Here is a 12898-nt window from a genome sequence, read left to right on the forward strand (position 1 = left end):
ATGCATGCAAATAATTGATGCATTTTAAATCTGTTAGACTTGAACAGCTATAAGAAAAGTGAATAAATAAATAAAAATAGAGAATGATACACAGAAGTCTTCTTTAAATGTCTTTGCTACGGTTACAAAAAAAGAGAAAGCACTCTGAAAAACCTGAAAATGTATACCATTGTACATACAATGCTTAAGCATTTACTTTATGTATTTCATCATTTTGAAATAGATTTTATTTGACTCAATTGCTTTTGTGGCATCCAACTATTTTATGAAAAAAACATGATGCTACATTAAAAACAGCGTTTCTCTACAAATATTCATACTGCAACCACATTTATTATATTTATTAAGAAAAACTCCTAATCTTCTCTAAATTTCATTGTACCATAGATATGCGAAAATGCATGCACACATGCCCGCAGAAATAAATGGATTTAGGTATAAGTGAGACAGGGTTTGAAGTTCACAGGGAGAGAAAGAAAGAAAGAAAGAAAGAAAGAAAGAAAGAAAGAAAGAAAGAAAGAAAGAAAGAAAGAAAGAAAGAAAGAAAGAAAGAAAGGAAGGAAGGAAGGAAGGAAGGAAGGAAGGAAGGAAGGAAGGAAGGAAGGAAGGAAGGAAGGAAGGAAGGAAGGAAGAAAAAAGAAAGAAAGAAAGAAAGAAAGAAAGAAAGAAAGAAAGAAAGAAAGAAAGAAAGAAAGAAAGTTAGCTCACCTGGTAATGATTATAGTCAAGCATTTCCAGCATGTCGTTATATATTCCTAGGAATGTCTGGCAACTAGTTGGACAATTTTCATTTTATTTTCTGTTCTACCAGTTCAAAGGCACAACGATGGACGAAGCCTAAACAAGTTCTTCCAAATATGGCACAACTAACTTGGATCATTACATCTCAGGCTTCTAATAACCATAAACTAATTTGTAATGCATGGAAAAAAATAATCTGTTTGCACAGGGAACCTTTTTGTACTTGTGTGCAGATGTGTTTGTGTGTTTGAGAAGCTACGTAAATTTAGCTTGGAAATTTGGTACTATTTTTTTTCCCTCAGCTTTGACGTCACACTTTTTTTCACAAACATAAAAGACCCTTTTAAAATGATGGGTTATCAAAGTCAGATTGATTATTTCCTTCAGGCCAAATAACTATTCAGCTTTCGTTCCAGTCATACTAGCAAACAATGACATTTTTCTTTAGCAATATGATTACTTGTTTTAGGCCTACAGTTAAGATGACATTGCAGAAAAACCACTGGGTCAATCTGTTTGCCTTTTTCTCTACTGTTGGGGAAATATTGTAAACTCTTGTTGAGAGGATATTGACTATATCTGAGCCTCCATGTTCTCACAATGACTTACTGTCTTCAAAACATGGCTGTGCTATGCCTCTTACCATGCACCCCTGTAACTTAAAATTAAGGCTGACATCATAATTGTACGACACTATTTGCCTTACATGTCTTCTGTATGGGCTGTTTCACACAACATGCTAAAATCTCTGCTGGAGTTAAGAAACCTTAATAGTTTAAAATCGCATCAAACACATAAAAAATATTACAGCTTAATGTGACAGTCTGACACTGTCTTGAGCCACAGACTCAGTTCCTCAAGTGCAAGGAACCACTGACGATTTAATTCTATACTAGCATAGTTAGTGAATTCTGTGAGCCCAGTTTATTTGCCTAATACATTCTTTACACAATCTTTTAAAGTTACAATGGCACAGAAAAAAGCAATTTTCGACCAGTCCTTGTACTTATGACCATCAAACCAGGAAGTTAGGTCTTCACAGTATATAATATCATCTACTAAAATTTACTACTAGTAGTAATATCAGCAGCAGCCACAGCTGTAGTGGTAAATTTCTACATAGGCATCATTAAGAGCCTTGGTGGAGCAGTGGGCTAATGCCTCCTTAAGTAACACCAGCTGCCTGCAATTAGTGCAGGTTCGAGTCCCACCAGGCTTAAGGTTGACTCAGCCTTCCATCCTTCCGAGGTAGGTAAAATGAGGACCCAGATTGTTGGGGGCAATTAAGCTGACTTTGTAATAATGCCGCTTGGGGGGGTGTATGAAAGCTCTAATAAGCAGGCATATACATAGAATGAAGGCTACTGCTAAGCTTGTAAGCCGCCCTGAGTCTTCGGAGAAGGGCGGGATATAAATGGAATTAAAATAAAAAAATAAAAAAATATAAATTGTTAGCTTCCAGAAACTTGCAGCTACCAGTGCAATGCATATGGAGTCTTTCTATAAGGATTTTGGCAAACTCTACTTTCTAAATTAATTCTCACCCAAAACACAAACTCTTCTCAATAAAAGTCAGCTTTGACCAGTTAAAACTTTGTCAACTAAAATTTCATCCTGTTAAAGATGGAGGATTTTCTGGAAGAAAAATTTAGAGCTTGTTGAAGTGAAATCTAGGAGAATCAGCATATTTTAAGAATGACTTGTTAAGATGCAAAGTGATTTCTTTCATTCTGGGAAGGAAATTGATATTCATACAGGTAATCCTTGACTTACAACCATTTGTTTAGTGACCATTACAACAGCACTGGAAAAAGTGACTTATGACCGTTTTTCACACTAACGACTGACCATTGCATCCAGATTCAGCCACAGTGTTCTTCCATATAGTATCAACCTTGTGAACTCTCAAGTTTCCTCTTTCTGCTACTTTATGTATTCAGAATGGACAGTGATTAAGATTTATATTTATATATGTGTATGGGATAGGTATATATAACTATATGTATGTATATAACACATGTATATTTGTGTTTCCCCTTCATGGATTACTGCCTTGTCGTGGCGAAGGGGCTTGCGTAATTCAATGAAGCTATGAGCTATGCCATGCAGGGCCACCCAAGACGGAAAGGTCATAGCAGAGAGTTCTGACAAAACGTGATCCACTGGAGAAGGAAATGGCAACCCACTCCAGTATCTTTGCCATGAAAACCCTATGGACAGTACCAAAAGGCAAAACGATATGACGCTGGAAAATGAGCCCCTCAGGTCGGAAGGCGTCCAATATGCTACTGGGGAAGAGCAGAGGACTAGTACTAGTAGCGCCAGAAATAATGAAGCGACTGGGCCAAAGCCGAAAGGACGCTCAGCTGTGGATATGTCTGGTGGTGAAAGGAAAGTCCGATGCTGTAAAGATTTTTTCTCCATAGGAACCTGGAATGTAAGATCCATGAATCAAGAAAAGCTGGACGTGGTCAAACAAGAGATGACAACACTAAACATCAACATCTTAGGTATCAGCGAACTAAAATGGACAGGAATGGGTGAATTTAATTCAGATGACCATCAGGTATACTACTGCGGGCAAGAATCCCTCAGAAGAAATGGAGTAGCCTTCATAGTCAATAAAAGAGTAGAAAAAGCAATACTGGGATACAATCCTCAAAATGACAGAATGACCTCAGTTCGAATCCAAGGCAAACCATTCAATATCACAGTAGTCCAACTCTATGCCCCAACCACCGGTGCTGAAGAGGATGAAATTGACCGGTTCTATGAAGCCCTACAGCACCTTATAGAACTAACACCCAAAAATGATGTCCTTATCATCATGGGGGATTGGAATGCTAAAGTAGGAAGCCAAAAGATAACTGGAATAACAGGCAAGTTTGGCCTTGGAGTACAAAATGAAGCAGGGCACAGGCTGATAGAATTTTGTCAAGAGAATACGATGGTCATAGCAAACACTCTTTTCCAACAACCCAAGAGACGGCTTTACACATGGACATCACCAGACGGTCAACACAGAAATCAGATTGACTATATGCTCTGCAGCCAAAGATGGAGAAGCTCTATACAGTCAGTAAAAACAAGACCAGGAGCTGACTGTGGCTCAGACCATGAGCTTCTTGTTGCAAAGTTTAGGCTTAAATTAAAGAAAGTAGGGAAAAGCGCTAGGCCAGTCAGGTATGAATTAAATCATATCCCTGTTGAATATATAGTAGAGGTGACAAATAGATTTAAGGAATTAGATCTGATAGACAGAGTGCCTGAAGAACTATGGACAGAGGTTCGCAACATTGTACAAGAGGTAGCAATCAAAACCATCCCAAAGAAAAAGAAATGCAAGAAAGCAAAATGGCTGTCTGAGGAAGCTTTGCAAATAGCTGAGGAAAGGAGGGAAGCGAAAGGCAAGGGAGAAAAAGATATGCCCAATTAAATGCAGAATTCCAAAGAATAGGTAGAAGAGATAAGAATGCCTTCTTAAATGAACAATGCAAAGAAATAGAAGAAAACAATAGAATAGGGAGGACCAGAGATCTTTTCAAGAAAATTGGAGAGATGAAAGGAACATTTCATGCAAAAATGGGCATGATAAAGGACCAAAATGGCAGGGACCTAACAGAGGCAGAAGAGATTAAGAAGAGGTGGAAAAATTACACAGAAGAACTATACAAGAATGAGCTTAACGTCCCTGATAATCACAATGAGGTGGTCACTGACCTCGAGCCAGACATCCTAGAATGTGAAGTGAAGTGGGCCTTAGAAAAGCTGAGCAACAACAAAGCTAGTGGAGGTGACAGTATTCCAGCTGAGCTATTCAAAGTCTTAAAAGACGATGCAGTAAAAGTGCTACACTCAATTTGCCAGCAAATTTGGAAAACTCAACAGTGGCCACAGGATTGGAAAAGATCAGTTTACATTCCAATTCCAAAGAAAGGCAGTGCCAAAGAATGTTCAAACTATCGCACCATTGCACTCATTTCTCATGCTAGTAAAGTTATGCTTAAAATTCTACAAGCTAGACTCCAGCAGTATGTGGATCGAGAACTACCAGAAGTACAGGCAGGATTTCGAAGAGGCAGAGGAACTAGAGATCAAATTGCTAACATACGCTGGATCATGGAGAAAGCTAGAGAGTTCCAGAAAAACATCTACTTCTGCTTCATTGACTATGCTAAAGCCTTTGATTGTGTGGATCATAACAAACTATGGCAAGTCCTTAAAGAGATGGGCGTACCAGACCATCTTATTTGTCTCTTGAGAAACCTATATGCGGGCCAAGAAGCAACAGTGAGAACTGGACATGGAACCACTGATTGGTTCAAAATTGGGAAAGGAGTCCGGCAAGGCTGTATACTGTCGCCCTTCCTATTTAACTTATATGCAGAGCACATCATGAGAAAGGCAGGTCTAGATGAATCAAAAGTTGGAATTAAGATTGCTGGAAGAAATATCAACAACCTAAGATACGCAGATGATACCACTCTAATGGCAGAAAGTGAAGAGCCTCTTGTTGCGAGTGAAGAAGGAGAGTGCAAAACTTGGGTTGAAACTAAACATTAAGAAAACCAAGATCATGGCATCCGGCCCTCTCAATTCCTGGCAAATAAATGGGGAAGAAATAGAGGTAGTGACAGATTTTATTTTCCTGGGCTCCAAGATCACTGCAGATGGGGACTGTAGCCAAGAAATTAAAAGACGCTTGCTCCTTGGGAGGAAAGCCATGGCAAATCTAGACAGCACACTAAAAAGCAGAGACATCATCCTGTCAACAAAAGTGCGTATAGTCAAGGCTATGGTCTTCCCAGTTGCAATGTATGGCAGTGAAAGCTGGACCATAAGAAAGGCTGAGTGCCAAAGAATTGAAGCCTTTGAACTATGGTGCTGGAGAAGACTCCTGCGAGTTCCTTGGACTGCAAGGTGATCAAACCGGTCAGTCCTAGAGGAGATCAACCCTGACTGCTCTTTAGAAGGCCAGATCCTGAAGCTAAAACTCAAATACTTTGGCCACCTAATGAGAAGGAAGGACTCACTGGAGAAGAGCCTAATGCTGGGAAAGATTGAGGGCAATAGAAGAAGGGGACGACAGAGAATGAGGTGGCTGGATGGAGTCACTGAAGCAGTAGGTGTGAGCTTAAATGGACTCCAGAAGATGGTAGAGGACAGGAAGGCCTGGAGGAACATTGTCCATAGGGTCGCGATGGGTCGGACACGACTTCGCAACTAACAACAAATATTTGTGTTTATGTATGTGTATGAGTAGATATATATTTTCTTTTGACAGCAGGCAATAGATTTCCATTTTTAATGTAGGCCAGTGTACTCACAGTAAAAAATGACAATAAAGGTTATCTTATCTCATCTCATCTCATCTATCTTATCTTCAGCATCCCCACGGTCATGTGATCAAATTTCAGATGCTAGGCAACTGGCCATGCAGTGTCCTGGGGTCATGTGATCACCTTTTGCGACCTTCTGACATGCAAAGTTAATGAGGAAATCAGATTCACATAACAACCGGATTACTAACTTAACAACTTCAGTGATTCAGTTAACAACTGTGGCAAGAAAGGTCATAAAATGGGGCAAAACTCACTTAACCACTGTCTTGCTTAGCAACAGACATTTTGCACTCAATTGTGGTCGTAAGTTGAGAACTACCTGTAGTCTTAGGAAACCCAAGAATTGGATCTATAATTGGCTGCCAAGCAAAGAAATGCCTAAATAAGACATAAAAATCTATTTATTTTCTATTTTTAATACAGATGTTTCACATACTTTTAAAATTAGAAACTAATATATTTTTGCATGCCGGAGTAGACTCCTGATGAAGAAATAAATTCATATATTGTACTTTGCTGGTTTCAATTCCTTTTGAAATTCGTAAGCCAAATCCACCCAAATTCCGAATAATGGTATACTTATAAAGTTAGAATGCACCATTTATTTTGATACTAACCTCTCAATTCATCTATTTATATTGCCAATCTCTGAAATTTATTTCAGTATTAGTACAAAATAGAATGTACTAGAATATCCATTCATATTGTTCCCATGTTCAGAAAGGATATTTGTATGTTATTCAGAGCAAATTAATTTACCATCATTATTAATAATTCTAAATTCTTTTCTGGTCCTAGAAACCCAACCCTATTTAAAAATAACCTTATAATTTTCAATTAGCATGTGACATTCTGTTTGTACTTACTATAAAATCATAAATGACCCCATTTAGAAAAATGAACAGAAACTTTAATTGCATTAAGCTAAGAAAGTCTTGTAAAGAAAAATGTCACTTTTAAATCCCAGCCAAGTCTCTTCATGTCATTCAGCTAACAACAGTAGGCAAAGAAACCATACCACACTTCAAGTAAGACAGTTATTGTTCAAAGTGGAGGAAGTTTAGAAAAATGAACTTTTGTTCCTATAAAGTTGCCTTAGGGACTGAGATTTATAATCATAAAAATCAAATACTTTTTTTAGCCTTTACTCTCATTTCAATGAAACTTTTGTTTTAAAATGTCATGGGATCAAAAATTAAAAGGTTTTTTAAAAAAAGAATTTTAACAATCAGTGATGCCAGAATACAAATTGTACCAACCTATAATAGTACAATAATTGAAAATTGTTTCATGGGCTACCTGGGACTTTTCAGTTTAGTCCTTGTTTTACTAAGGGGAAAAAAGGTTTTTAGTCAATGAGAGAAAAATCCATTTGGAAACATAATATTAGGAACAGATTATCACTGTATTAAAGACTGATATTTGTAATCTGCAGATGTTCACATCATTTTACAAAATTCACTTAAGTTTTGAATTTCTGTCTGCTTCTTAAGTACGGGTACTTTGACTTATGACCAATGAAACTTATGATCTACCTTAAAATGAAGACTTACGACCGTCACCCAAAGTTCCAATGGTCACCCCTGGTCATGTGACAACGCTTTGCCACTTAGCAATATGGCTGCATTTACATAATAACAACAACAACAACAACAACAACAACCCATGGCTGGGCCTGGATGGCTATCAGGTGTGGTCCCTATGGTTATGGGATTACCGGTCTTCGGATTGATAGTGGCTTAGCCACCGTGAACCAACCCAGGCACCTCCCATCACCAATGATGAGAAGAAGAAAAAAATTCCATACCAGATTGGTCATCGCTCGGGTCAACAAGGACCACATCAGATGTTATGGCTCCTGGACATCTGTCAAAAAATGGGCCACAGGGCTCAGTTGTTACTGCTGGGGAACCAGAGCATACAACTGTAAAGCAACTGGAACAAAAGCGCAAAACCTGGACAACCGAAGAAAAGCGAGAAATCATCCAATGCTACTACCAGGCAGAACCAACAGCCAGGGGATTTCAAAAAAGAATGATGCAACTGTGGAAGGAAAAGCACCCAGAAAGTGATGTAACCGAACACCGATTAATGGATCAAAGATGTTTCATCATCCATAATAAAGTTTTTACAGATGTGGAAATTCAACATCCCAGGAACATTGGCTAAAAAGAAAACAACAAGCAATGATGATGAACAGGCTGAAGAAATTGTTCCAATACCTGAACAAACTGACCAACCAGCGGAAGAAGCCACCACACAGGATGAAGACTCTCCTGTGCAACAACTCGAAAGTGTAGAGCTAAGTAATCTAGCGAAAATGCTGAAAGAAAAGATTGAAAACCACATCAAAGAAAACACAGAAAGAAAAAGACTGCCTGCCATCCATGAAGTGCATAGCAAACGAGTGAAAGATCTACTAAATGCTGTGAACAACATTTTAACTTCCATCCCATCCAGCACACTATATGAAACAAACCAACTAATGTATTATAACTGCAGAACTGGATTATAAAATGCCAAAAAAAAAAACCTCACTGGAACACCAAAGTGGAAATTTCAACTTGAAAATAAAACAAAAAAACTGCGAGGTAATGTCAGCAAATTGAAATACTTGAAAGAAGGAAAACTAAAGAACGAAAAGCTGAAAAATAGTTCATACAAAAAATATAACCTGGAGGAAACAACAATAACAGAAATCATGGAAAACCTAAAAAAGCATGTAATAGCAACAGCAAAGAAAATTGAAAGATATGAAGGACGAATAAAACAATATCGTGAAAACGTCCAGTTCAGAAGAAACCAGCACCTCTTCTATCGGTCACTTGACAAAAATAAAGTCCAAACTACTGTTCTACCATGTAAAGAAAAAACCTTAAACTTTTGGAAAGAACTGTGGGGAAACCCAGCGGAACATAATAAAACTGCCCACTGGATCAAAGATATCCAAAAACAAGCAACACAAAATAAAATGGAAAATATTGTAATAACCACCAATATGGTTGCAAAACAAGTAAAGAAGGTCAAGAACTGGAGTGCACCTGGCCTGGATGAGCTGCGTGGATACTGGTTGAAACACCTCACCAGCCTCCATCACCGCGTGGCCACTCAGTTTGATGAAATGCTTCAAAATGCCACAAGTGAAGAATGGTTAACAGCTGGTCGAACATACTTGATAATGAAAGACCCTGAAAAGAGCACAGAACCAAGCAATTACCGCCAAATTACCTGCCTGCCAACAACGTTCAAACGTTTTACAAAAATACTGGCAAATTCAGTATTCAATCATCTGATGGAAAACAATTTGTATCCCGCAGAACAAAAAGGAAATTATAAAAAATCGAGAGGAACAAAAGATCGGTTGCTCATTGACAAAATGGTACTTAAAAATGCAAAACAACGAAAAACAAATTTAAATATGGTATGGATTAATTACAAGAAAGCATTTGACTCATTACCCCACAGTTGGATTAATGCGTGTTTGGAGAACTTTGGAATCAGCAAAAATATCTGTACATTTTTGAAAGCAAATATGCAAAAATGGAAAACAGTTCTAACAGCAAATGGGGAGAACATTGGTGAAATCAACATCAGACAAGGAATCTTCCAAGGGGACTCACTTTCATCACTAATGTTCAACATCGCATTAATTCCATTGACAATAATATTACAAAACACAAAACTGGGATACCACATCTCAAGCCAGCATGGCAAGATAAACCATCTACTATACATGGATGACTTAAAACTGTATGCGAAAAGCTACACTGAACTTGAATCAATACTCAACGCAGTTCAACTGTTTAGCAGCGACATCAGAATGGACTTTGGACTTGGAAAATGTGCTATATTATCCATGCAGCGAGGAAAAATGGGAAAAATAGAAGGAATAGAACTGGGAAACGGAAGTACTATGAAAGCACTAGCAAAGGATGATGGTTACAAATACCTAGGCATATTGGAAGCAGATAACATCTTGAATGGAAAAGTCAAAGAGTCAACACAAATGGAATATATCAGGAGAGTCCGCAAAATACTAAAATCAAAGCTAAATGCTGGAAGTATAATTAAAGCCATTAATACATGGGCAGCCCCAGTGATACGCTACACAGCTGGAATTATCAACTGGACTTTGGCTGAATTGGAACACCTAGACCAGAAAACACGTAAACTTTTGAATATGCACCACGCTCTACATCCACGAAGTGACATCGACAGGTTGTACCTACCAAGAACAATAGGGGGCAGAGGACTACTGCAAATCCACCAAACTGTAGAAGAAGAAAGACGAAGTTTGAATGACTATGTAAATCAAAGTACAGAAAAATTGCTGCAGGCTGTGAAAACAGAGCATTATAAAAATAACAGAAACAAAGGCAGAATATAAAGAAAAATGGCTGGATGACAGATTAAATAGATGGAAAACCAAAGCTTTCCATGGACAGCATTTGAAAAACATTAAAGGAAAATGTGATAACAACTTGACATGGGCATGGCTTAAGATGGGAATCATCAAGAAAGAAACAGAAGGTTTAATACTGGCTGCTCAAGAACAAGCACTACAAACTAATGCCATGAAAGCAAAGATACAAAAATCTACTGACAATCCAAATTGCCAACTTTGCAATGACAAAGTTGAAACTGTTTCACATTTAATATGTGAGTGCAGCAAAATCACACAAACTGATTACAAAGCTAGACATGACCGAGTTGCTAAACTAATCCACTGGGCATTGTGTAAAAAATACGACTTGCCTGTGTCCGAAAAGTCGTGGGAACATAGGGTGGAAAAAGTTGTCAAGAATGAGAGGGTGAAGATCTTGTGGGACTTCCAAATACAGACAGATCACCATTTGGAACACAACACACCAGATATCGCAGTCACAGAGAACCGAAGCGTACAGCTGATTGATATCACTGTACCAGATGCCAGAGTCGAAGAAAAAGAACTGAAAAAAATTACAAAATACCGCGACCTGGCCATCGAAACTGTGCGATTATGGATGAAACATGTAACAGTGATACCAATTGTCATCGGGGCACTGGGAACTATGTCCAAAAACTTTGCAAAATACATCAAGAAATTGCAGCTTCCTGCAATAACTCCAGCAAAGCTACAAAAAAGTGCGCTACTCAAAACATCTTACATTTTAAGGAGATACCTGGTTGATACCTAGGATGCTGGCAGCAACCCGTGTCAACCATTAGTGCCAGTCAATTTGAGTGTTCAGTTGACTGAGTTTCATATTTTATGAATAAAAGTTTTATATAATAATAATAAAGTTGGAAGGGACCTTGGAGGTCATCTAGTCCAACCCCCTGCTCAGGCAGGAAACCCTATACCATTTCAGAAAAATGGCTGTCCAGTCTCTCCTTAAAAACTTCTAGAGTATTCACCGCTTCTGGAGGCAGGTTGTTCCAGTGGTTAATTGTTTTAACTGTCAGGAAGTTTATCCTTAGTTCTAGGTTGCTTATCTCCTTGACTAGTTTCCATCAGTTGCTTCTTGTCCTGCCTACAGGTGCTTTGGAGAATAACCTGACTCCCTCTTCTTTGTGGCAGCCCCTGAGACATTGGAACACTACTATCATGTCCCCCCTTGCCCTTCTCTTCAGTAAACTACACATACCCAATTCCAGCAAGCATTCCTTATATGTTTTAGCCTCCAGTCCCCTGATCATCTTTGTTGCTCTTCTCTGTATTCTTTCTAGAGTCTCAACATCATTTTTACATCATGGTGATCAAAACTGGATGTAGTATTCCAAGTGTGGCCTTATCAAGGCATTGCAGCATCCCATGATCATCTGACTGCATTTTACAGTGGTTTTGTTAAAAACTGACACTTCTGGTTTTTGGCAAAACCACACCTACTGCAAACAATGGGTTCACACTGACTACCATGGCATTTGCTCAATGACCCACCACATTTGCACTTACAACCGCTGTTTGCACTTACGACCCCCTTGTTTGCTTAATAACATAGCAAGTTAAAGGTAAAGGTTCCCCCGCACATGCGTGCTAGTCGTTTCCAACTCTAGGGGCCGGTGCTCATCTCCATTTCAAAGCCGAAGAACCAGCGCTTGTCCGAGGACATCTCCGTGGTCATGTGGCTGGCATGACTAGATGCCAAAGGCGCACGGAACACTGTTACCTTCTGATCGACAGGAAGTTTGGCAGGTCAAATCCCGAGTGCCACGTAACAGAGTGAGCGCCTGTGACTCGTCCCAGCTTCTGCCAACCTAGCAGTTCGAAAGCACGTAAAAATGCAAGTAGAAAAATAAGGACCACTACGGTGGGAAGGTAACAGCCTTCCATGCGCCTTTGGTGTCTAAGTCATGCCGGCCACATGACCACGGAGTCGTCCTCAGACAAACGCTGGCTCTTCGGCTTTGAAATGGAGATGAACACCGGCCCCTAGAGTTGGAAACATCTAGCATGCATGTGCGGGGAAACCTTTACCTTTTAATAACATAGTAAAACAGAGTAAAATCGAGTTGGTCACATGCCTGACTCATTTTACAATTGTCATGACATATAACTGCAATGGGCAGGCTCCATTATGGTCGTTATGTTGAGGATTGCCTGTAGATCAGGATACCTGCATATCTTTAAAACTCTATATCAAGGTGGCAACCTATTGACTCTCTAGACATTAGTAAAACATCTTACAATAGCAAGTATATTCCTGACACCAAGAAGAAGATTTTGTCTTTGGTTCAGAATTATTTTCCTTTTGGGTTAATATAGTACTGTAGTTAAAACCTGTTTCCTTTACCATTGGCAACATTACTATGGCCTCATGACCTCAGGCAAGAAA

General features: G+C 38.9%; 1 protein-coding gene across 4 annotated transcripts in view; it reads right to left on the reverse strand.

The window, feature by feature from the left end:
- MITF (melanocyte inducing transcription factor) overlaps positions 1-12898 on the reverse strand; it is a 183423-nt gene that overhangs the window by 27040 nt on the left and 143485 nt on the right. The gene's annotated exons all lie outside the window — the stretch shown is intronic.

The sequence above is a fragment of the Vipera berus genome (genome assembly GCF_964194415.1).
Source record: "Vipera berus genome assembly, chromosome: 2".
Classification (NCBI taxonomy): Eukaryota; Metazoa; Chordata; class Lepidosauria; order Squamata; family Viperidae; genus Vipera; species Vipera berus.